The sequence below is a fragment of the Oryctolagus cuniculus genome, chromosome 7 (genome assembly GCF_964237555.1).
Source record: "Oryctolagus cuniculus chromosome 7, mOryCun1.1, whole genome shotgun sequence".
NCBI lineage: Eukaryota > Metazoa > Chordata > Mammalia > Lagomorpha > Leporidae > Oryctolagus > Oryctolagus cuniculus.
The window spans coordinates 34,706,494-34,732,584 of NC_091438.1; positions in this window are offsets into that span (position 1 = coordinate 34,706,494).

Genomic DNA, 26,091 nt, shown 5'->3' on the forward strand with positions numbered 1-26,091 from the left:
GAGTGAACCAATGGATGGAAGACCTCTCTGTCTCTACCTCTCTCTGTAACTCTGTCTTTCAAATAAATAAAATAAATCTTAAAAAATATGCCATGAAGCCAAATCTATAGAGGAAATCCTCCTATTAAACTGACTCAGATGAATCTGAATAGACTTTTCCCCCCATTATTTTTATAATAAGAGTGAAATTAACAATATTTAGCTGTGTATGATCCTTTTCTGGTAAAAATTGAAGTAACTCAAATCAAAAATAGAAAAGGCTGACTTTCTTTACCGACACAGCCATATTAAGGTATCTGTATTGAAAAAAAAAATCATTCAAAAATCCAAGTACATATAGATTATGTCTCCATGAAGGTAGAAGCATAGTTCCAGAGGTTTCATTTCAAAGCAAATTATCTGATTTTTTTCATGTATCTGGGTTAAAAATGAAAACAGATTCTGATTTACAGATTGTATATAATGTCAGAAAAGAATTTTAGTGTCATTCTGTGTATTTTTGACAATAAACTCTTACATCTTTATCAAACATGCAGAAGAGATGTTTTCCAGTTTTCCGTTTTTCAGTTTTATTAGTGCCCATTGCATAATGATTTCTCTCTTGGTGAGAGAAGATGGAGAAATACATGGAGGGATCTGTTAAAGGGAAAACGAAAGGCATTGTGTATAATCGGAAATGAAGTAAGGAAAGGGTGAAGAAATGTGTGTAAGTGAAGAGTCAGGTTAGAAATCAGTTTTTGAAGACATTTTTATTCTCTGTTTTATAAAATAATCATGTTATTCTCCTGATAAAAATTAAATGTTTAATGGGCATATATTTGTTAACAAATAAAGTAAATATTTACACCCTGTTAATAACCTGCCTTTCCAAATTTCTAGTCAATCTGCCTACATACTGTGTTCTGGTTAAAATCTTTTATTTATTTATTTTTTTTTTGCCAAATATGTTACCCATTTTCATATCTTCTGTACACTCCTGCAACAAGATATTCAAAGTGGAATGTCCTTCTTCCTTTTGTGCACAGAACAAGTTTTCCTTGTCAAAGCACAGGATATTATGCATGTCCTCCAGCCAGGATTAATCCCATCCTAAAAAGATTAAGCCAGAAATGTCCTCACACATTTTCTCCCCATCTTTTAAAAAATAGTACACATTTTCTTTAGTTATTATTGATGTGTGTTTATTTCCTTTGAAATAATATATTCCTTAAACTTAGGGATAGCTATTATTTATCCTGTGTCTCTAATATGTGCCTGACATATGCGTAATATATATTCATTGAAATTAATTTACATGCATTCTCTTATTCCCTGTCAGAGGGTAGAGAACAGATATCAGACCTTCTGATTGAAAACTGGAACCTGCATCTCTTTACTGAGCTGCATGGATTCCTTAACTCTCCAGCTCTTTTTCACTTCCTCACCCACCCCAGCTGGAGCAGTCATGCTCTAGTGACTCCAGATGGTTGGCATGGGCCTTGGGCAGCTGGGTGGGGAATGCACCTTCCATCTGATTGCACTCACCATGGGTGGGCAGGTGCCCTCTGTCAGGATGGCTGCAACCAGAAGCCAAATGGGTGGCTCATTGAGATAAAAGCAAAAAACAGGAATTTCCATGATTGGAATCCCAGTGTTGACCCCAGGCTTAGAGGATATTATGTCACTGACCTTGAAATAATAGGCCTTTTCCTATGTGACTATTTCCATTATCACTGCCTAAGGGTTTGACCTTTTCCTCAAATGCATTTCCCTTTAATTCTATACTCAGCTTAAGAAACAAAGCATCAAGAACCATAGTGCCTTACTGAGTCAGTTGTCTGGAGTGCTACCAAATTCTCCTTAGGTGGTGGAGGTTTATAATGCCACAGAATATGTCCAGATGGGCAATTACAGGTAAACAAAGAAGGTAGCTAGGCCAGCTTCCTCCAACTCCGGAGAAGTCCCAGAGGAGCTGATCAAGCTCTTTCCAATCTGGAGCTTTCCCTAATGGCTCTGACCTCACTGACCAATTTTGAGCCACCCATGCTTCTCCCTGGAAACTGCAGCAGCCTCTTAACTGGTGTCCTTATTTCTGCTCTTGTATCTCATGATGAGGTGATTTTGTTGTTGTTAATATACATAAACTCAGGCCACTCTGGCAGACAAAATCCCCCAATGGTTTCCCATTCTGTCTACATTGATATCAATATGCTGATAATGACCTACAGGGCTTCACATAACTTACCTTCCTGATCCTCTCAGACTCATTTTCTCTTATTCTGTCCCTCACTGTCTTTGCTCTGGTTACATTACAAACAATCCAGGCAGGCTCCTGCCTCAAGGTCTTTGCACTTGCTATCGATTTGATTGAATTATGGTTTCCCCAGAAATCCCTTCCCAACTGCGATCACTTCACTTTACCTCCTGCTAGTCTCCCATGACTTCTCTTTATAAATACAGAGAGCTCTTGGCCAGGATGCTGTGGTTCACTCTTCCTCTTGTCTGTGTTGCCTATGTCTAGCTGACATGCATATTTTACAGTTGTATTGTTTTATTGTCTACATGGTCTTCCCTATAGAATGCATACTCTATGATTGAAGGAATATCTGTGCTTTGCTCATTCCCATTGCAACAGTATCAGCTGGACACATAGTAAGCAATGCCTATTGAATGAAATAAGATACTGGGGAGTTGAGTTGAGTCACAATGCTTGCTACATATACTTATCTATACTTTTGTTTATAAGCTTTGCTAAGAGAAGCCTTCTTTTTCCAGCTGTAACCATGTTCTATATCATATGCCTCTGATTTCACCTCGCTGTACTCTTACCATGGCTAATTGGATCAAAGGTGGATACCCAAGCGAAATCACCCTGCAGAGAGCTCAGTGATATGCATGAAAAAGATGCTATATAGCAGGAATAGCAGTGATTTGGTAGGGTAGCTAGAGTCTTTCTCTGAGGAATCTAGAGTAAGAGGTAAGAGAAGAGCAAATTTGATGGAGATGAGAGAAATGCAAAGAGAAAAACAATTAACTTATTCTGAAGAACAGCAATGCCTGAGGGTTGAGGTCAATGGTCATTTGCTGCTTAAGCAGGACTCAGTTGTAATGAGCTTCTGGGGTTCCCTGAGATTCCTGTGTTTCCTACAGGACTACAAGTGACCTTACAATAAAGTCCTAAATTGAAGAAGTTATTTTCCTTGCCTAAATAAAGCAACCTAAGATTACCTGGTGGCAGTTTTGTCTGGTTGTCAAAATACTGCTGTAGCTTAGGCAATGGGATCCTCCAGGTTTAAATTTCTTAATAATAATATGTTAAAATTATTGAACACATATTGTGTGGTAGGTACATTGCTAACCTCTATGTGATTAAACATAATAACAGTACACAGCTGTAATATGAAAAGCAAAAAATGCTACAAAACTACGAAGTCATTATTTTCTCATAACTGAACTACCCAAACATTCATTTGCTGGTCCCCCTGTTGCAGTTCTTATACTATACTATACAGAGGAGACACAGATGCCATAGTAGTTTTATAAAAGAGTAATCATATTACACTCAGTTTCTACTGAAAACTACCCATTAGATTCCTATCTTGCATAGAATTAAATTGTGGGTCCTTAGATAGCCTCATGTACCCTGCTCTTTTAGGCCCTACATACTCTGATTCACTCCCTTGCAACCTATCCTTATTCATACACTTAACTCACCATCCTCCTGGACCCATTGAATTTTTCCTTAGTCCTCTTGTATCAGCCGATCTTTCCACAATCTTCTCATTACTCAGTAACTATATCAAATGCCACTTTCTTAAAGAAGCATCTCCAGTTATTCTCTTCAACTGCACTACCCAATATAGTAGTTACCAACCATACATTGCTATTGAGCGTGTGACCTGTGACTAGTCTGAACAGAAATAAACTTCAAGTGTAAGTGTGAGATACACAATGGATTTCAAGGGTTTAGTGTAAGATATAGTACAAAATATGCCATGAATATTACATATTGCAATGATGATATTTGGCACATATCGAATTAAATAAAATATATTATTAAAATTGATTTCATTTTTTAAAACTTTTTATGGGTTGATAGGACATTTAAAATTATACATGTGACTTGTATTATATTTCTGTTGGATAACACTGATCTATCCTATGATTCCTTTTATTTTCTTTTTAGCATTCTTGACTCTGGACTTATTTTGTCTGTGTATTTATTTCCTGACTCTACCACAAAAATGAAATTTCCAGAAGGGCTGGGACTTTGATCTTCTATCTATCAAGCACTACAATAATGACTGGCAGATAGCAGATGCCAAATATGATTTATGGATGAATAATGAATAAAGATGATTTTATCAATTTATTTTAATAAATTATTTTCTCTGTGCCCTAGCTTCATCAGAGTAATGAGAACCCCTTATATAATGACATCCCTGCTTGTATAGACCAAAGATCAGCAAACTTTTTTTATAAAGGATCAGACAATTATTATTTTAGGATTTCAGTGCAGATGGTCTTTGAAGCAGCTACTCAAATCTGCATATGTAGAGTAAAAATCAGCCATAGACAGTAAGAAAACATGAGGGTGAAAGTTTTCCAGTAAAACTTTACAAAAACAGATTGTGGGCCATATTTGTCCCTTGGGGATTAGGTGTCTGGCCCCTAATATATACAATCCAAGATAACATTTTGACCATAGAAGTTATTTTTCCCATGAAAGGGAGAGAGAGATACCCCATGCAAAGGTTCACTTTCCATTGGCTGAAACAAGCCCCAACTGGGCCAAAAGCTGGGAGCAGAGAACTCAGTTGAGGTCTCCAAAGTGTATTGCAGAAACCAATCACTGTTGTCTCCAGGGATCTGTATTAGTAATAAGCTGGGTCAGGAAGGCAGAAAGGAATCAAACCAAAGTGGGTGTCTTTATGGGACGTGGGTGTCTTTGCTGCTAGAGCAAACATCTACCACAATAGTGCTTTCAAATCAATTTGTGTGTGTATATGTGTGTGTGTATCATTTGTGATGTAAACTGTTTGATAAGAAAATAAATGGATAAAATATGATCTTAAGTACTACTTCCTAACTGTAGAAACTAAACATGTTAATATGTGTGGTGGAATGAGGAGGCATGCCAAGATGGCCTCTGGCAAGCAAGCATCAGTTACTCAGGAATGGCTTCAAAATCCACCTGGCAACAGAGCCTGCCTGGCAAGGCTGTGATTGGTTAGGGCATAAACCGCCCCTTGACCGGATTGGCTGCCTTGGCTATATAAGCTGCTGTACCAACTGAAATAAATGAGTCTGCAGGCTGCTCGCTTCTGGCCCACTTTCACCCGACTCTCAGGGTCTGTGTGGTGACTCTGTGCCTCTTGCCCCCACTGCACTTCTCCTTTCAGAATGAATCCACAGCAACAAATATGTATATGGAATTGTTAATGAACATATAGTAATTAAGATAGTATCCAAAAAGATAAGTGAATACTTTAGAGATTTTCACAGTTTTCATGTGCTGACATCCTGGAAATGTTGACTTGAATGTGGAAAAGTTATGGAGCTTGGAATTCACCTGGCAAAAGATATATCCTTTCAACTAAGGTTCTACAGAGATACATTTTATTCTCTGGGGCAGTTGTTTAAGTAGACTTGTGGGTTTACTAAAATATTTTTAATGGACTGAATTTTTGTGATGAGTACACAGACATAAGTTCTCTAAGATGGTTAGCATGAAGTTCTAAGTTTTTAAGATGTTTCCTTCCACATTGTCTTTCCATAAGGTCAGCTAATCATTTTCTTACAAAACATAGAATAAAATAAGTCTAATGCTATTTGAATTTGACCAACTTAATGGACATATTAAACAGGTAAGATTAGTACTTCATTTTTTTTGAAGTTGTAAATGCATGGATATTTATTTATTTACTACTTTTTTATTTATTTAGGTGGAACAAATTTTATGTATTTCATATATACAGTTTCAAGAAAATAAGTTACTTTCCAGCTTACCTTCCCTACATTCCTTGCATCCAAAATTTCTCATCCTTCCTTTCTTGTTTCTCTTTTACTTTTTGCAATGACGTACTTCCAGTCTAGTTTGTACTCACAAGCTTAACCCTCAAGTATATAAATAATTCAACAAGTAGAAAAACACTGTTTTCAAGAGTATAGACAAGGATTATAAACAATAATAAACTCTTAAAATGGAAACTTCACTCATATACACTACTATTTTTTACCACAAATCAGGGAAAACATATATTTGCCTTCTAGGGAATGACTTATTTCACTAAATATAATGGTCTCCCATTTCATCCATTTTGATGTAAAACATGACTTTATTCTTTTTTACAACTGAGTAATTCCATTGTGTGTGTGTGTGTATGTGTGTGTCTCACAATTTCTTTATCCAGTCATCAGTTGATGGACATGTGTGTTGATTCCATATCATAACTATTGGGAGTTGAGGTGTTATAAATATGTGAATACAGATAACAATTTCATATTCTGAGTTCACTTCCGTTGAGTAAATTCCCAAGAGTGGAATATCTGGGTTATATTTTCAGGTCACTGAGGAATCTCCATTCTGTCTTCCATAATTGTTGTACTAGTTTACACTCCCACCAACAAAGTATTAGAGTACCTTTTCCCCAACAACCTTGCCTGCACTTACTGTTTTTTTGATTTTTGGATGATAACCACTCTACCTGGGATGAGGTAAAACCTCATTGTGATTTTTATTTTCATTTCACCAGTGACTAGTGATCCTTAGCATATTGTCGTGTGTCTGATGGCCATTTTTATTTCATTTTTGAAAGATATTTGCTGGTAACCTTAGTAATTTTCTTAATTAGGTTGTTTATTTTCTGTTATTGACTATCTTGAGCTCCTTATATATCCTGAATAGTAACCCTTTATCAGATATATAGTTTGCAAATATTTTCTCCCATTCTGATTCTTATCCAAGAAGTTCATGCCTATACCATTGTCTTGCATTGTTTCTTCTGTGCTTTTCTCTAGTAATTTGATGGTTTAAGGCAATAGGTTTAGGTCTATGACCTATTGTCTGTTGATTTTTGTATACAGTATATTATAGGGGCTTTATTTCTTACTTCTGCATGCAAAGATCCAATTTTCTCAACCCCATTTGTTTAATAAACTGTACTTTTACAGGGAGTGATTTCAGGTCATGCATCAAAGATTAGTTGATGTAGATGTGTGAATTAATTTCTGGGATCTCTAATTGTCTTCCTTTTCCATTTTTCTTTTATTTCTGTTTTTATTTTTAGGACATCTATAGAACCATTGGCTGGTTTTCTTCTTGGAGGGCATTTTTCTTTAAAACATGTATGTGTGTCTTAGTGGAATGTCTGCTACTTCTGTGAATATCCAGATGCTTATGCTGGGTGGAGCTGGGGACACCTTTCAATACTTAAGTGTGGGCCAACAGTCCAGGGTGACACAGAATCTGGATGTGGTGGATCCCCTCTATCATAAGTGGAGGGTGAGGTATGATCAGATCAGATGGCATGCTCACAGATTCAGCCTCTCTCTCTCAAGGTGAACCAACTGTTCAGGGAAAGCCCACGGTGCCTCCATAAATCACCCACTCAGATGCATGAATCACAGAAAGAATATATGTGCACTCCTCAATGAAAGTATGGAGTTCTCCAAAATGACCCACACTAGCATTCAGGAAATTCTCAGCTTTTGAAGATAGACCCAGTGATTACTCCAAGATCCAATCACATCCCCACACCTTATTTCATAGTCACAGGAGTTCAATATTTTAAATGAATATCTCATATTCATGATGTAACTTCAAGAGATTTAAGATATAAATTATCCTGAATTTTCTCATGTATTTAAATGAGTATGCAAAGTTTGCAAAATATAAAATCAACACACAAATCAATAGCCTTGGTATTTATAGACAATGCCATGGCTGAGAAAGAACTTGTAACTTCAGTCAAATGCACAACAGCCACAAAAAAGTTTAAATACCTTGAAATAAATTTAACCAAGAAGATGAAAGTTTTCTACAATGAAAATTACAAAACATTAAAGAAAGAAATAGAAGAAGACACAAAAAATGGAAGTCTTTTATATCCGTTGGTTGGAAGAATTAATATAAAAATTTCTATGCCAGGTGATGCCAATCCAAATACCAATGAATTTCTTCTGAGATCTAGAAAAAAGAATGCTAAGAATCAAATGGAAACACAAGAGACTCTGAATTGCTAAAGCAGTCTTAAACAACAAAAAAGTCTAAAGGCATAATAATACCAGAATTCAAGGCATATTGCAGAGCTGTTATAATCAATATAGCTTGATAATGGCACAAAAATAGACATGTAGCCCAAGGAATGGAATAGAATCCACAAAAAAAAATTAATCCATGCACCTTCAACCATCAAATCTTTGCCAAGGGAGCTAAAAATCAATCCCTGGAGAAAGAAAGTCCTTTCAATAAACATTGCTGGAAAATTGGATCTCTGTGTGTATAAGTATGAAATAAACCCTACATTACACTTTATACAACAGTCAACTCAAAATTAATCAAAGATTTAAATTTATGATGTAATGCCATCAAATTACTAGAAGAGAACATTGGGGAAACTTTGCAAGACATTGGCATAGGCAAAGAATTCTTGAAGAAGACATTAGAAGCAAGGCAATCAAAATAAAAATAGATAAATGGATTATATCAAGCTAAGAATCTTCCACACTGCAAAGAAAACACTCAGCAAAGTGAAGAGGAAATTGACAGAATGAGAGAAAATATTTGGAGACTATGCAACCTTTAAAGGATTAATATCCAGAATCTATAAAGAGTTCAATAAACTCAACAACAACAAAACACACAATCCAGGTAAGAAATGGGCAAAGGACTTGAACAGGCATTTTATAAGAGGAAACTCAAATGACCAACAGACACATGAAAAAATGTTCAGGATCACTAGTCATTAGGGAAATGCAAATCAAAACCACAATGAGGTTTCACCTCAAAACAGAATGGCTCTCTTATAGAAATCAACAAACAATAAATACTGGTAAGTATGTGGGTGGAAAGGTTCCCTAATCCACTGATGGTGGGAATGCAAAATGGTATAACCACTTTGCAAGACATTATATAAGGAGGAAAGCTGAAAATAGATCTATCTTATGACCTAGGCACCCCACTCCTGGGAATTTATCCAAATGGAATGAAAGCAGTATATGAAACAGTTATCTGCACCCCCATATTTATTGCAGCTCAGTTTACAATAACTAAGATATGCCATCAACCCAGATACTGATCATCCAACTGTATTATGAAAATAAGGTGTATATCACTATGGAATATTACTTAGCCATAATAAGAACAAAATCCTGTCTTTCACAAAAAACAAAAATGGATGCAACAGAAGCTATTATACTTAGTGACATAAAATAGTCCGCAAAAGACAAATATCATATATTTTTACTGATTTGTGGTAATTAACACAAAAATGTAATAGCACAAAATAGCACAAAAATGTACTGTGTATTATAAAAAGTGATATTTTGATAATTATTTATACCCCTTGTCTCCTCTGTTGTGGAACAGTTTTTTTTTTCCTGGCTGTTTGTTGAATTCCTATTTTAGTTGAGGTTAATCTTGTGATTGTGAAGTGGATTGAGGGTATCATATTGTAGAAATTAGAGTAAAGAATTGGAAGGAAAAGTTTTAGAAGTTGATAGCATGGGTGGGAAGGAGATTAGGGTGGAAAGTGTCACCATGATCCTAAACCTATACACATGAAGTACATGAAATTTGTTGACCTTATAGAAATAAAAAGTAATACAAAATAACATAGTCCATTTCACAAACTTACTGAATTAGTCATCTAATTATTGAATAGAGTCATTGGTCTCCTATGTAAGATCATGCTTAACTTGGTGGTTTCAATTTTCCATACAGATTCTTTTCCTCACGTAGGTACATACAAGGGAGAAGAGAGATGATACACAGTCTAGTGCCACATTTACTGTTAGTCAAAATGCCTGCTAGTCTCATTGTTTATTCATGTATGAGACACAGCTCTCTTGTCCTCTCTAGGATGCTCTTGTATTACCCACCTTGCTATAGATGGACCAACGCTTCTGCAGTTTTTCCAAGAAAAGAAGGTTATTACCAGCTGAATGACAATTGTGTTAAATAAGTCTGCATTGGAGATCCATTGGTTGAAATTTGACATTATAACTACCACTTACAGTGACATTTCTGGAGAGGAACTTACATATAATCATTGAAGTCACATCTTTTAGTATATGTCTATGCAAGAAGGACAGGTGAGGAAGAACAAGGAGGAGAGATGAATGGATAATAACATTTATATAATGCTTTACAGTTTTAAAGCACTTAATATACATTGCATACATAATTTGGAGAAAATACTGTCAGAGAGTATCCCCATTAATACATAAGTTCCATTCGTACATACTCATAGTCATCCAGGTATATTGAATATTCTACTAGAATAACCAAAATAGGAGATTGATATGAAAATTTAATCGTCAATAGCAGAATAGTGATTATAACTTAAGGCAACTGACACACCAACAGCACAGATCTAGTTTGTGGGCAAGTCAGATCAGGATCAAGGACAATACTTCAGAGATTCTCTCCAGTATATATTTCTCTCTGACATTTAGGATTAAATTCTGGCACAGAGAAAAACTAGACAGACTAGCATTTTAGATGAATTGGATTAATACCAGGAGACAGGTAGTTAGCATTGAGTGGAATATTCCTTACTCAAATTTTAATTCACACAACAGAGCCTAATTCCCCATACAGCATTGTTCCAGATCATATATTATTCTCTCTCTCCCTCCCTGTCTCTCCACCGCTCCCCACCACTCTCAAACTTGAAACTGAAATTCACAGGATATAAGAGATTTTGGCCTGTCTCACTTTGATGCGTAATCACCATTTTGGATTTTGGCAGAAAGAAGGAAAAAGGTAGAAAAACTAGAATAAGGAAGAAGAGAGAGAGAGGAGGAAGTGAAGGTGGAGAAGTCCTAGTTATTGAAACCTGTTTAGAATCTGGATAGAAGGATTACAGTTTGAAACGTGAACTCAGATTCCCTTGACTCCTGCTCCTTTTCTATGTCAAATATGTACTCTTTCCAGTTTTTTCTGCCTCCTGCTCTATTCATTTGTTGCTTATTTTCTGCCATTAATGGCTTTTACTTGGTTCCTTAGACCAGCCAAGGACTTCACCAGCTCTTTTAACTCCTTTCCCAAACTTTCTTCCCAACACTGACCCCATTTCCTCACCCTTCATCTGTGGAGGTTAAAGCGAAAGCATAAAATCAATCCTATGACCTTATTGGTTTCATATTAGCACCTAATTTGTAAATCACAGAACTTGGCTTGGTGAAGTCTCCACTACTCTGCAGTTTTGCTACTTGAGAGTAGAGAAAGGTGTGAGAGTTAGAAGAGACCTGAAAAAGAGGAAGTGTAGCAGCCTCCCTTTAAAATAGCAGAAGGGCAATCCAATGCCTCTATTTTTGGGTCATTGAAAGTAATCAGCTCCTTACAAGAAGTAATTTCAAGGCTTCTCTGGGATTTGTGTAGCTTGGTGCATAGCCATTAACAGGTACATGGCTGGGCAGTCTGGCAGGTCCAAGGGTCCACAAAGTGCAGGAAAGAGATATGAATCCAGGAAACAACACTGTTTTACTCTGAAATGGACAACACCAGCATGGCAGTGACAAGTGAAGCCAGGCAAACTGTAGGTTAATTTGAAAATCATGTTTATTCTTCCTTTTAGCTGAGTGCTTCTGAAATTAAGAGTTTCTAAGGACTCTAGAAAAATAATTTTACAAAATTATTCAATGTGATTTAAAAAATTAATAAGCATAAAACGTAAATATTATGTTTCACTTTGTATGATTGAAAAGTATTTATTTAACAACAGCTATTTATTTATATGTACTATGTGCCAGACACAGTCCTAAATTCTTGGATCTCAGTTACAGACAAAAGAATTTCCCTTTCTAGTGCTTAAGTGGGGGCTTTGATGATGGGCTAAGAGGGGAATGTGACCACCTACCTTACAACTGCTGGGGTCAAAGAAAAGACAGATGTCCTTAACTCATTAATCACTGATATTTCTAGAGGCATCAAACAGTGTCTCCTACATCCAAGCTGCCTTTCAGCTACTCTTACCTGTGCTGGACATCTCTTATTGAGAACAAGACTGGCTCACTCATGCAGGACCTGCAAGTCCAGAAGCCTTTGTCAGAACACTGAAGAACAGAGAATATTTGACCAGGAATTTGTGATGCCCAAAAAAATGCCACTGTCTTCAGGGTATTCTTGCAGAATAAAGGAGAAGGGTTATTTTGCAGGTTTAAGGAGACAGTTTGCTACTTCACTTGGCTGAAGGATTCAAGTCTTCATACTACTGTTCCTAGTTATGAGAAGTTATTTGAAAAAAAAACTTTTGAGAAAGTCCAAGAATGATAATGCTAGATAAAGGTTTGGCAGAAATATTGGCCTTTATTTAATGTATCTCAAAATCATTAACAATTTTGTCATTTGTAACCCATGAGTATAACCATGTGAAGCAAGAGAAAATAACTTCATTTGGCATTCTAGAAGTCACAATTTGCCTGGTTTGTTAATGCCATGTGTTCTTTCTGGTCATGTGCAATTCTTTCTAGAATAAGAAAGCAATATATATATATACACACACACACACACACACACACATATATATATATAAATGGTAATGATTATCCTTATCATGCAAATTATTGGAAATGGCTAGGAAGTTTCATCTGCTTTTTAATTCTCAGTAGATATTTGGCGTTGAGGAGAAACCTGCAGAATACTGCATTTTTAGCCACATGCCCTCTGGCTTCAAATTCATCCCTAACCTAAGACAAGCTTTAAGTTGTTGCTGACCCCTGCTCAGCTGAATTTAAGACCAGTAAGTGCAATTTGGAGAAACAGTTTTGTGTTATGTAGATATTCTAAGTTTCCAGGATGTTTTTCATGTATACCCTAACTGCAGGATAAATTCTTTAACAACCATCTGCAAAGGAGCACTGAAACTTTTACTCATGGGGTTTTTGTTTGGATATTGTTGAACTGAACTTCAGAGCCCAATGGAAATGATGTTCATTTATAACAGGATTTACCCTCCAATAATAATATACTTTTCCTCATTTTTTGTATTAATGTATTCTTGGCATGATTTTTTTACAGATTCATTTGTTTATTTGGAAGGCAGATTTGCAGAAAAGCAGGGGCAGAGAGAGAGAGAGAGAGAGAGAGAGAAAGAGAGAGAGAGTGGTCTTCCATCTGCTGGTTCATCCTCAAGATGGCCTCAACAGCTGGAGTTGTACTGATCCGAAGCCAGGAGACAGGAGCCTCCTCCAGGTCTCCCATAGGGGTGCAGGGGCCCAAGAACTTGAACCATCTTCCACTGCCTTCCCAGGCCGCAGCAGAGAGCTGGATCGGAAGTGGAGCAGCTGGATCTCATACTGGCACCCATATGGGATACCGACACGGCAGGCAGTGGCTTTACCCATTACACCACACTGCCGGTCCGTTGGCATGCTTTTAAATACAATTTTTATCCTCTAGATCTTAAGCCTTCTTTTGCTCCCTTCAAAAACTTAAGAGACTATTAAGGTGTCATCTTCCTATTTTAGTATCTCCTTTTTTAAAAAAAGTTCTCTAACTTTGTGGTATTTAATGATTCAGGTAAATTTTTTGAGCTCTGTTCCTCATCTTTTATAACCTTTAAAATAAGATAATTATAACCCTCCAAAATAGCCACGTGAGAGTGTTAGTATTGTAAACGGATCCGTATCAGTCTGGTTATGTGCAATATTTAGATAATTCTTGGTAGATAATTATAGCCAGTAAAGAAGTCTGATGTTACTCGAGGGAGTTATTTTCTCACCACATAACAGAATTTCTGGCCATAATGAAGAAAGACCTCAAGACCAAACTTTGTGTAATACAGTGTCATTTATTTACCAAATAGTTGTTGACAATAGGTACAAAATATTTTATAGACATGCTCTCACGCATTTTAAGAAAAATGAACTCTAGACTAACATGGCAACTTTTCCGAGGCAGGATACAGGGATTCTGTGCGCTATAATTAGAATAGTGTGATCAGAAATCCTAAATTACTGGCTAGACAGAGACTGATTAGGGATCCAACCTCAGGGGGCCTATCCCTAAGAGCTATGGAATATGGGCCTTGTAGGGAATATCTGTATGCAGAGGTGGGGAGAATTGCTAAGCTATTTGAACCAACCTTGCATCTTAAATGCTTTCACTTCACAAAAGACAGCCCATTTCTAACATCCATCATGCTAATTAATAGGTTGCTAGTTTCACCAATAAAAATCAAATTTGACATCCAGTATGCTAATCAGCAAATGTTGGCTGCTCAGCGACACAGGTTTGCTGCGGCCACGTCTGGAGTGAAGTTATGGCTGATAAAATGCTGCCTGACTGTGACAGGCTGGAAATTTTTGATAGCACATTAGCTGACCATTCGAAGTTTCACGCTGAATCTAAAATATTTACACTATATCACTCATTACATTTAAAACTACAAGTAAATTTTGGACCTCAAAATAGGTAGATGGAGAGGTCACTAAGTATACTTTAAAGTTTTGCCCTGTTTGGAGAAACAGAGTTGCAATTTACTAAGGAGTTATGAATCATAAGAGATACTTGTTTGTGGAGACTAACATGAGTTCATTTTGGCATTTTAAGTTTGAAATGGCTAGTGGACATTAAATGAGGATGTTGATTAGAAAGTTAAATATATGATTCTGGGCTCATAGGGAAAATAAATTAGAGACAGAGATTTGAGAATTATCAAGTTCTTCATGGTAATTAATTACTCATAAAATGAATGCAATCCTGTAAGGAGCGACAAAGACAGAAAAATTTCTATAGACCAAGACTTTGAAGCACTTCAGTATTTTTTAGGTTGTGAGAATGATGATGATGGAAGTAATGAATGCTTGTACCTACATAGTGCTTACATTGTACTAGACACTATTTTAAGTACTTTGACTATATTAATTCATTTGCTATACAGAAATCTGCAAATTAATTCAATTGTACAGATGCAGAAATTCAGAAAAGTTATGTAATTTGCACAAGGTCACAGTTAATAAGGTTAGGAGATATGAATGAAGGACACAGGAGGACAGTCATTGAGAAAGCAGAAGAGCCAAGGCAGTGATATTAAGGAGCCAAGGAAAGACAGTGATTCCTGCAGGAGTAGACAATATAGTGTTAAGTGTTTTCATGTCAAACTGAAATAATTTAGATGCATAGCCATGGATGGCCTTTCAAACATCAATTTCATTGAAGGGGGAGATAAAAGCCTAATTGAAGTTGACTTTGACAAAAGTAAAGACACAAAATATAGAAAACTATTTTCAGGGATTTTTCTGTAAGAAGGGGTACAATAGAAAGCAAGTCATAAAGATACAAGTGGTGTGTTTGTATGCTGATGAAAGTTACTCAATAGAGTGGGAAGTTTTGATGGCACCGGAAAGAAGGCGGAAAATTGAAAAATAGTATCATCTTAGATACAGACAGATTAAGACCTAGAGATTAAATGGAAGCTGTGGTTTTAGGTAGGGGCTGAGAAAGTTTATGCACTTAATGATTGAGGAGGCGAAATATTATATGAGCACATAAGCAGATTGCTTGGTACATTTGGTGGTGGGAGTATAGAAGATCTCATTCAATTGCCTCTATTTTTTTCAGTGAAATAAGAAAGAATGTTATCAACTGAGAGGGAAGTGAAGAGAAACCGTGTTTTGGGAAGTGTGGAGGAGTTGTAAATATGAATTTAGAAGACTGAAGAGAGAACTGATGTAAAATATAGAGAAGAGACAAGTAGCCCTAACAGCTTGAAGTTAGTAATAATGGTCATGAATTAAAGGGAAAGTATTGCTTGAAATTGTAAGATGTGTTGGAAGTGCAGCTTTGAAAAGAAGGCTAGATTCAGTAAGCCAAAGTTAGAGGCCAGAATAAAAAGCAGATTTTCGGGGTCAGCGTTGTGCCATAGTGGATAAAGCTCCCGCCTTCAAGGCTGGCATCTCATACAGGTGCCGGTTCTTTTCCTGGATGCTCCACTTCCAATCAAGCTCGCTGATAATGGACTGGATAAAACAGCAGAAAATGGCCCAAGTGCCTGACCCCTGCAGCCCGAGTGTGAGACCTGGAAGAAAATCCTGGCTTTAGCCTATCCCAGCCCTGGCTGTTCTGGCCACCTATGGAGTGAACCAGTAGATGGAATATTCTCTCTCTCTCTCTTTCTCTCTCTCTGGCTCTCCCTGCCTCCTCTTTGAATAGCTCTGACTTTCAAACAAATAAATAAATTTTTTTAAAAAAAGAATTTCCATTTAAAAACACAGCAAACATTTAAAACATTGGATTAATATATGAGTTTTCAGGAGAAGAGAGATGGGCCACAATAGAAAAAAGTGTCAGCCTGGAGAAATTTCATGACCTGCACAGGATCACCTAGAATGTTAATGAGGCTTCAACAGAGAGATTCTGAGTATGGACTGATCCACTTGTGAACCATGAGGGAGGAGAGAAAGGCCACATCAAGAAAAGTCCAGTTCATGTCACAGGGGTTGCAGCTGAATGGGCTCATCCATGGAAGGACTTCTAGGGAAAAAAAATCCAAGAGATAATCTGCCTTTTCATCACAAATATGCCATTACTGGAAGACAGAAATACTGCCATGTTGAAGTGTGGTCTTTGCCTTTATTCTTCTCTCCCTGAAGAGTGATTAAAACAGAGGAAACACTAAGCAGGAAAAAAAGGAAGGACAAGTCAAAGAACTCCACAATCAATGTGAGCAGCCAGAATACAGTGTCTACCATGGAGAATTTGTTATGAAACAAGATTGGGAGTTTAAAGACTTATTTATTAACTCAGTGATTGTGAACTAAAGTTACTTAAGGGCTCCCTATTAGTGAACAGTAAGCAAAAGGGTCACAGGGCTAGCAAGATGTCTAAATAGAGGTGTCCAGTCTTGCCTCCTCCTCCCCAGATAAGAAGCAAACAAGTAAATAAATTGCTGCATTTTAAGGTGAGTTGCCCTGGAAACCAGCAAGAAAGTGACAGGAACACATTAAGATATGGAGACCTCAGATAGTGGCATAGCAGTGGTATAATACACCCCAGACAATCTCAGATGCAGTTCATTGGCCAGGAAGACTTATAATTACAGGGGAAAAGGTCAATGGGAGAATCCCACTGCGACAACTTTTTGGATTCCATTAATTCTAGCAATAAGAACATTCCACAGACATCACAAAAGTGGAGACCATTTTGGAGAGCTTGCTGGAATCTGCACCACAGCTTTGTTTCAGAGAGTGTTCCTGCATTGTCTACCCTCAACTTCCAGAGCCAGGCTACTGCAGTTGAGTGACATATTGGGAGCAGGGCCACACCACCAGCAGGCCATTTTTCAGTGGTGCTATTGCATGAGACACAAGTTCCAAGTTACAGGATTCCCTCAGCTGGAGCTGCAGTCAGTTGAATTGCTGGTGTGCCTAAGGCTGTGAATTCTGTGCTATACATCTCACTGCACCCTTACTTGCAGCTGAAGCCACCACTGGGCCCAAGTGCTGGACTTTCATGTTACATGTTCCCTGTAGCCACATGTTACATGTTCCCTGACCAGCCTGGAACCAATCAGAGTCTTTGCTGTGCATTCTACATGATATGCTGTCACCAGACACCAAATATTTGCCAAATGCTGACAAGGATATAGAGAATACTGAATTTTATACACTGCTGGTAAGAATTTAAATTAGTATAGACATTATGGAGAACACTATGGTGATTCCTCAAACTAAAAATTCAACTACCATATGATCTAGCAATCCTACTCTTTTATGCATCTAAAGGAAATGAAATCAGTAATCAGTACATCAAAGAGTTACCTGCACTCTCGTGTTTATTTCTGCAATATCTATTATAGTCAAGATATGAAATCAAGCTAGTTACTCTTCAGTGGATGATGGATAGAGAAAATAGAATACACACATTATGTATACACAGTGGCATATTATTCCACCATAAAGAATGAAATCTTGTCACCTGTAGAAAATGGACAGAGCTAAAGGTCATTATGTTGAGTGAAGTAAGTTAAGCACAGAAAGACAAATACCACATTTGCTCACCTGTAGGAGAAACAAGTTGAACTGAACTTAGAATAATGTTTATTAGATGCTGGGAAGGGTAGGAGGTGAGGGGGATAGAGGGAAATTGGATAATGTTAACGAAACAGAAGGAGTATGTTCTAGTACTCCACAGGACAATGAGGTGACTATAATTTACATTAACCTTTTAGATGTTACATAAAGAATTAGAGAAAAGGAATTTGGAGGCTCTAAAAAGAGATAAATAATGAGGTAAGATAAAATGCTAATTATTGTGATTTAATCAGTATCAGCATATATGTGTTATGTCTTTCAATATCACAGTGTTCCCCATAAATATGTACAATGTTTATGTTAATGAAAAATATGCCAAATCATTGTTGAACATAAAACAAAAAATTATTTTTTAAAAAATGATACTTGTAGGAAAAAGGATCATGAAACTAATCTTCTTCCTCCTCTTTTACTTTTTAAAATTCACAATTAGGGAAAGTTTTCCCCTACTTGGTAAGTTTTAAAGTCATGTGAAAGATAAAAGCAAATTTTGTATTTTTCAGAATATATCAGTTGTTTGATTTTCATATCTTTTAGTTTCATATTCATGTATTGATGTAACAAAAGCTGATTTATACTTACAGGTTACTGAGAAGAGTAAATATGTGTTTAGTAATTCTATCAGAGGATTCAGGATGAACACATAAAAAGGGTAACAGAAATTAAGAGACTTTACTCACAGCTGTCTACAAATGCTGCAGTGAGGGGAAAAACTCTTAACAATAAAGGTATGCAAAAGTGAAGAATGCACTACATTAAAAAGCCTGGAAGTTTTAATGCTCCACTCTTCTATTTCATTGAACTAAGGAAAGTGTTTCTTCATATTAGTATTTCAGTTGTTGTTCTAATATATTACAAATAATGGCTTCATGATCTCTAAGGGATTAAAATTGAGAATTGAGAAAAAGTAAAATTTTGGTGATTGAAATGTTTGCAACATAGTCTGAATTTCTAACAAAAAAAGGAAGACAGGCTAATAGCTTGACCTTCACATTAAAATTTTGAATATTCCAGCTTAAAATGCCAGGCATGCAATTTGTCATCTAGTTGAACTACTAGAGCAATCCTCTTCTGAGAACCTAGAAATGCACTGAGAATAGACCACTACCCTTAGAAATGGTCTCCATTAGCATGTTGAAAAACAGCAACAACAACAAAATGGTATACAGTTTGATTATATTGACAATACATTCCTTTATTACGTAGTCAATTAGGATAATGAGTCATGTATTGGCCAACAGTCTTTGGAAATAAAGTTGTGTGGATTGGTCATTGACTGTTTCCCTCCCCCACGCCTCCTTCTTCCTATTATTTTCTCTGCATATCTGTGTGTCCGCCATTAATCACAATATATCACTCCAGTTTATATCATATTTCTCAAAATAATAAAAACTATAGTATGGCTCCAAAGTGGTTGACAAATTTTTCTCTAGCATGTTTCACTAGATATATGGGAGAAGATTTTTTTCTTACTCTTCATAGCCATCATTTCATCCTGATATAAAACAAAATACCTGCCCCCAGATGTAAATGATAGGATTTGTTCTTCGACGTTTTGCCATTGACGTTTAGTGAGTATCCAAAATGTGTCATTAGATTTCACACCAGCTAGCAGCTTGTTTTAACTTATATTATGTCATTAATGTTGGACAAGTTTCAAAGTAAAAGCTAGAGCAGCATATGGGGTGTTCATTACATGTTTTTTTAAATCATGCATCTGGAATTATCTATTTTCCCTATTTTTGATTAAAAGGTTCATTCATTTTTCGTGGCTTTTTTTCAGAGGAGAAACTATTATTATAATCGAAACTCACTATACATCATTCTTTATAGATGGAAAAATGTCTACTACTATTTGAGAATCGCATACCAGGCACCAAGACCAAAGGTGAGCATGACTGTAGTCCACTAAGATCAAATGTTCAGAAATTCATTTTCTATTTCATTTTTTATTTTAAAGCCAGTTGGTATCATCTGCACGTTCACAGATGTGTTTGTAGTAGCATGTGATAAGATCCTGCTCACAGCTTCTCTAATTATGGCTTTGGTGTTTAATTATTACACTGATCACACTATTATGGTTCCAGCAGCCACTGGTGAGACATTGGTCTATTTTTGAGAAACTTGGACACAAAACACCATAGAAAGAAAGGCAAATTTAATAAAAATAAGCATTAACATGGGAATAACAAGAAAATTCATTGGTTGAAATGAACTGAATCCTGTTAAAGGACGATCCTTGGGGGTGTACTTTCCAATGCACTCTCTGAATGCCTGTTCAAACTTTTAAATAATGTGCCTGTTCTAAGGAATGCTGCAAAATTTCTTTGAAAAATCATGACTTTACACTTCAAATTAATGAAATATAAGTGAAGGAAATTTGATTAATTACTTTTTCTTTTTAATCTGTCTAATGGCAGGACACTGTTCTGGAGGTCATCAAAGGTCACTGGGAATATTTTGTGAGCTTCTAGTTTATTGTTTGTCTTCATGAGGTTTGTGTACATGTATGAGTATATGCGTATGTATCTGTAGGTGCACAAACCAGTGGTTTAGTGCATGCGTGTGTGTGTGTGAGAGACAGAGAGAGAGAGAGTGAGAGAGAGAAAGAGAGATTGACTTAATATTTACCTCTTAGACCACAAGAAAAATTTTTAAAAAAGGTTTATATCTCCCTCTGGTGAGAAAACTTCAATGGTGGCTGGATTTGGATTGCCATATCCTAGCCTAGGGTATTTTTGGAGTATAGGAAAGCAATCCAAATGGAGTAATCTGTCTGAGCAGCCATTGGGACATTATTTTAGGCACAATAACTTGGGTTTAGAAAGTCACCAGCAAGTCTTACTGTCTGTGTCTTAAATATACATGCAGACAAATACATACATAGAAGAAAATTACTTCTCTTTACTTACACTGTCATTTTTGTTCAACTGCTGTCATCTCTCTCCTGGATAATTATTACAATGTTCTCAAAATTAAGCTCTCTACTTTTGTCTCTCTACAAAATATTCTCAACACAAAGGCTTGTGTTTTCCCCTTAAGATACTCCTTTGGATCAGAGCATGCAACTTCTCTGTTTGAATTAAAAGTGCTCACAGTGAAACAAGCACACTAGTAGAAGCTGCTCCCCAGCTTTGTGCTCCTTGCTCTCTGTTTTTCAATCACACAGGCCCCAAGCACACCCTAGGAATGCTCCTGCCTCAGTGCCATTGCAATTTCATTCACATAACCCATAACACCTATTTGTGTCTATAATTACACGCATTATTTCCTCACCTTCTCTGGGTCTTGATTCAAATGTCTCTATATGGTATTTCTTAAGCACCCTATTAAAATTTTAACCTCCTCTGCACCCTTGTGTTCACCAGTTTTCTTTCTTGCCTAGTTTTATTTCATAGAACTTATATCCCTGTGATATCCTCCATATTTGGTTTGTTTATTGTCTTCCCCACTAAAATTTAAGTTCCATAAAAAACAGTTCCATGTATTTTTTTTCACTGCTGTTGCACCAAGGTTTGATCGTTATTTGGCACAGAGTAAGCCTTAGTGAATATTTGTTGAATGAATAGTAAAATGTCTCTGTGGAGGTAGAGAGTTGGACCTTGGAGTCCTGCCTCTTTGAGGAGGAGATAAAGCTCTCCAAAGAGGCTGGAGATGTGTATGGTAAGTACTAGGAGATGAAGACCAGAGGAAGTGGCTTTTTCAATGAGCATTGCAGACCAGAAGGCAAGTTTTGTAACTGAACTGTGTGCATGAAGTGTTTAACCTTGGGCACTTTCCCCTTGGACTATAAATGTTATATATGACCTGCCAGTTTTACTGTCTTGTTTCATATGATGTAATTCCCTTTGGTTTTATGTAAACATGGTAAAGTCAATAAACTCAAACTCAGCCTGCTAGTTGTCTGAAGAAAAACCTTGTAGCCACCTCCACGGAGTTCCACGGATCTGCGGGAGACCTGCATTGGAGAAGAGTGTGTGCTATGAACTACAGGCTGGGAGCTGTGGCTAAGTGAGTTGAGGCAAGACAGAGTCAGGGCAGTGATCAAGGTCACAGATTGGGAGCAGACATGAAACAATGTTCACTCATACCTAATGCAGTAGTTGCAGGTGATCTTTATGGTGAAAGAAGTTAATCTTGAGTTACATGAAGGTAAAGAAATAAACCCTGGAAAAACAATGATTTGATAAGTCTCCTTAGTCTTTTAACTCTTGATTTAGTGCTTTATCTACAATTCCAGGCCATCTCTGTGTTGAACATATATGGACTCAGTTCTTTAATTTACACAATTCTGGTGCTTTGACTTTTCTCAATTTATACCTGCTTCCAAGCACTTTTTATCCTCTAGATTTTACGTGAATCTTAAAGCCTATTGAATCTAGATGTTAGCAATTGTTACAGTGTCTTGGCTTTCATCTACTTGGAATTTACCAATAACCTTAGCAAACAACAATTAAGACAGGAGAAGAAGCTTTAAAAAATGTCTGTGATCTATGGAAACTGTTCTTTTTTTCATCCAAAATTCCACAGTCAAAAGTAAAATGTTCCCCTAAAGAAAATCAGAGTGATATGAGTATTTTTCCTCCTCCCTAATGTCTATATTTCCTAAGCCCATTTCATGATTTGAGAAATGAGAAATAGAAAAAAAGTTTATATTGGTTTGAAATAATGTGTGATTGTGTTAAGAAATAAAAAAAAAAAAAAAAAAAAAAAACCCTGATTCTTCCAGGGACTCTTAACCCAACCTTTGTTTGTCCCAACCAAGAAAGTCCAAAGGCTGGACAGGGCTAGCTCTGGGAATGTCATCCAGTTCTAAGAACTCACACAATATTGAAATGTTCCATTGGCATGTTGTTTCCTTCTCCCACAATAATTGCCTTTCTTTTAGATTTCAGTGTTTCCCTTTTGTGTTTACGATAACAGAGGGATGCTTTATTGCATTTCACCAGGCCGGTTGCCATGGTGATCAGCAGTTGCTGTATGCTGTAAAAATAACCCTCCTTCCTTGATAGATTTCACTTGAGTGAAAATAACCCTTAAAAATAGGTTGAAATTTACATACTAACTCTTCCAGCAGGTTCAAGGGAGGGGTGGGGGAAGAGAATGAATTATATCTTGATTTGACAAGCTATTGGGCTAGTGGTGACTGGATGAGTTTGAGTAGAAAACCTCACTGTACACTAGTGTAAGTGTACAGTGTAAATCCCGAATTTCAGGATAAAACCTTCAAATTTATTTCTCTCATATTGATCTTTCTTCATTACTGTAGTATGATGAGTAAAAGTGGGTATCAGGGAAAATTTGAATTTCTGTGGACATTAGAGATGGTGGCTCCTGGATCACATAACAGGTTGGTCTAGACCAGTGCACCATTTCTCAAATTACTCCAGAGAATACTATTCCAAAATATATAAATGAGATGCCATTTCAGAAGATATCCATAGGGCACTCTGTGGCCAAATGTATTTGAGCAACATAACATACTATACTCATAACATTGTGTTGATGTTATATCTGTAGTTCATAGTTCCAATCCTATTATGCATGAATATACTGCCAAATAACAATTAGAGGAATTCCATTTTAGGGTACTTTTTAGATTTTCAAATTCTTCTTTTATATACTTTTAAATAATTTTGTGTAGTTGACTCAGTAGACTGGAGGATCTCCTATCAATTTCTTTTATCATTCCTCACTCCCTATCCAACATAATGAGGGGGAAAATACATGGCATATGATAATGGCAAAGTTGGTATAGACAAGGTCAGAGAACAAAATACAGGGAAAATATTGCTCCTGGGGTAGTTTCAGAGGGACTAACAATAAATTCATTTTGGAAGAAAATCAGAATTGTCTCACACAGTTACTGTAATAATCTGAAGTGAATAAAGATATAAAGTATCAATAACATATGCCATAAATATTGATTTTTAATAAATTGATCTATGAGATTTTTAGGTTAACAATGCATAATAACTGTGCTTCCATCCAAGTTATTGAACTCATAGCTTATTTATTTTCCTTGGTTGAATTTCTACATCTGGAATCATCTCTTGCTCTGTATGCCACATATTATTACTGAGTGTAATACATTTTTCTCCACTTTAAACCACAATTATTTTTTCTGTGTACCACTCCAAGGATTTCTGGAGACTGATTAGATACTTCCTGAGATTTTAGCCAAGTCCCTTAACTCTAGGTAGGATGAAAGCTTCTTTTATGGATAGCTATCTTCTTACTTTCAGTTTATTGATCTGAAGATAAAAATTTTACTAGTACGTCAACAATGTTCCAAACCACCTGTTAGCTGTGACCACTTATCCTCACTCCCTTGAGGAAAAGAAAACAGCCATTGTCTCGTCATAACTGTATCCCTGAAAGGTTATCAATTGAGATGAATTAACTGTATATTTCTGGACATATATGTGTGTGTGTATAAAGACAGCAATATATCATGACTTTTTATATATAGACACACATAAATACATGACAACATATGTTTTGTCTATATAATATAGAAGTACATAAATTATATAAAATAAAATAACACACATCTGTGGATTCAGTTTCAAGAGAATTGAATGTTTCCTGAGTTGGCCTCAGTAATGAAAAGGAAAAAAATTCCATTACTTTAATCTTGAACCTACCTCACACTGTACACAAAATACAGTTTCAGGAGAACCATGTAAATCTCTAAGAAGAAAATACAAGTGCTTATTCTTTTCTTTGAAACATAGGTAGGCAAGAAATTTATGTATAAGATCCTAGTGCAACATGTGCATCTGCTACAAATGATAAACTAACAATTGCCAAAACTAAAGCTTTTTACAATGTGAAATATATGTAGGGATGTTAATTTGACATAAGTATTACATGTATCCCAAATATCACTTCAGTTTCCCGTTGTTTCTTAAAATACGCAAATCAAGATTGCCAGAGAAACTAGAAGTTACTAAAATCCCAATAATTTACTATTTGTATTTCTCTAAAGATTTTTAGCTTCTAAGAAAAGAGAATTAAGTCTACTTTCTGATGTTTTCATTCTGGACTGACTTGTGGGCTATAAAAGCACAAGCCAGAGCTATAATGTAACCAAATGAAACTGGACTGGCTTCCCCAGGCAAGGGATAAAGATTCTAAATCAAGAGATGGAAGGGTCTTTTATAGATCACTTGTGTTTTTCAATCTCTTAAATATTAGACTTTATGCTATTTGACTTTATGTATTTACTTCTTGTTCTTTTTTTAATCTGTGCCATCAGAATCATTGTTAGGTGTATTAAAATTTTACTTCTACATAGCAAAAAGTTCTATACAAATGCTTACCTCTGCAACTCCAAAGTTTGCAATACTTCTTACACAGGATATAAAAAAGAAATAGCCACAAAAGAAAGAAAATTCACAATGTGAATGTCAATAAAATTTAAAAAATTATCCATCAAAGTAAATAAATAGGAAAATTAATAGGTAAGTTAGACAATGGAAAAATATTTGCAACACTTTTACATGACAAAAAGAACATATTTAGAATATATAAAAAGTACTACAAATCAATTAAATGAAAAGCAACTTATTAATAATGGGCAGAGAGTCTTAAATATATAGATACTTCCTGGAAGATGAAGAATATCCATAAGTATGCAAAATGATCCTCAGTACCATTAATCATCAAGAAATGCAAATTGAAACCATAGTAAGATACAATTTTGCACTCATTAAAATGACTAAACTTAAAAATATTAACAAATTCGATGGTTGCCAAGGATATGGAATCACGGGAATTCTTATGTGTTTTTGGTATGATTATTAAATAGCTGTCTACTCGGAAAAAGGTTTGGCAGTTTCTTATATGGTT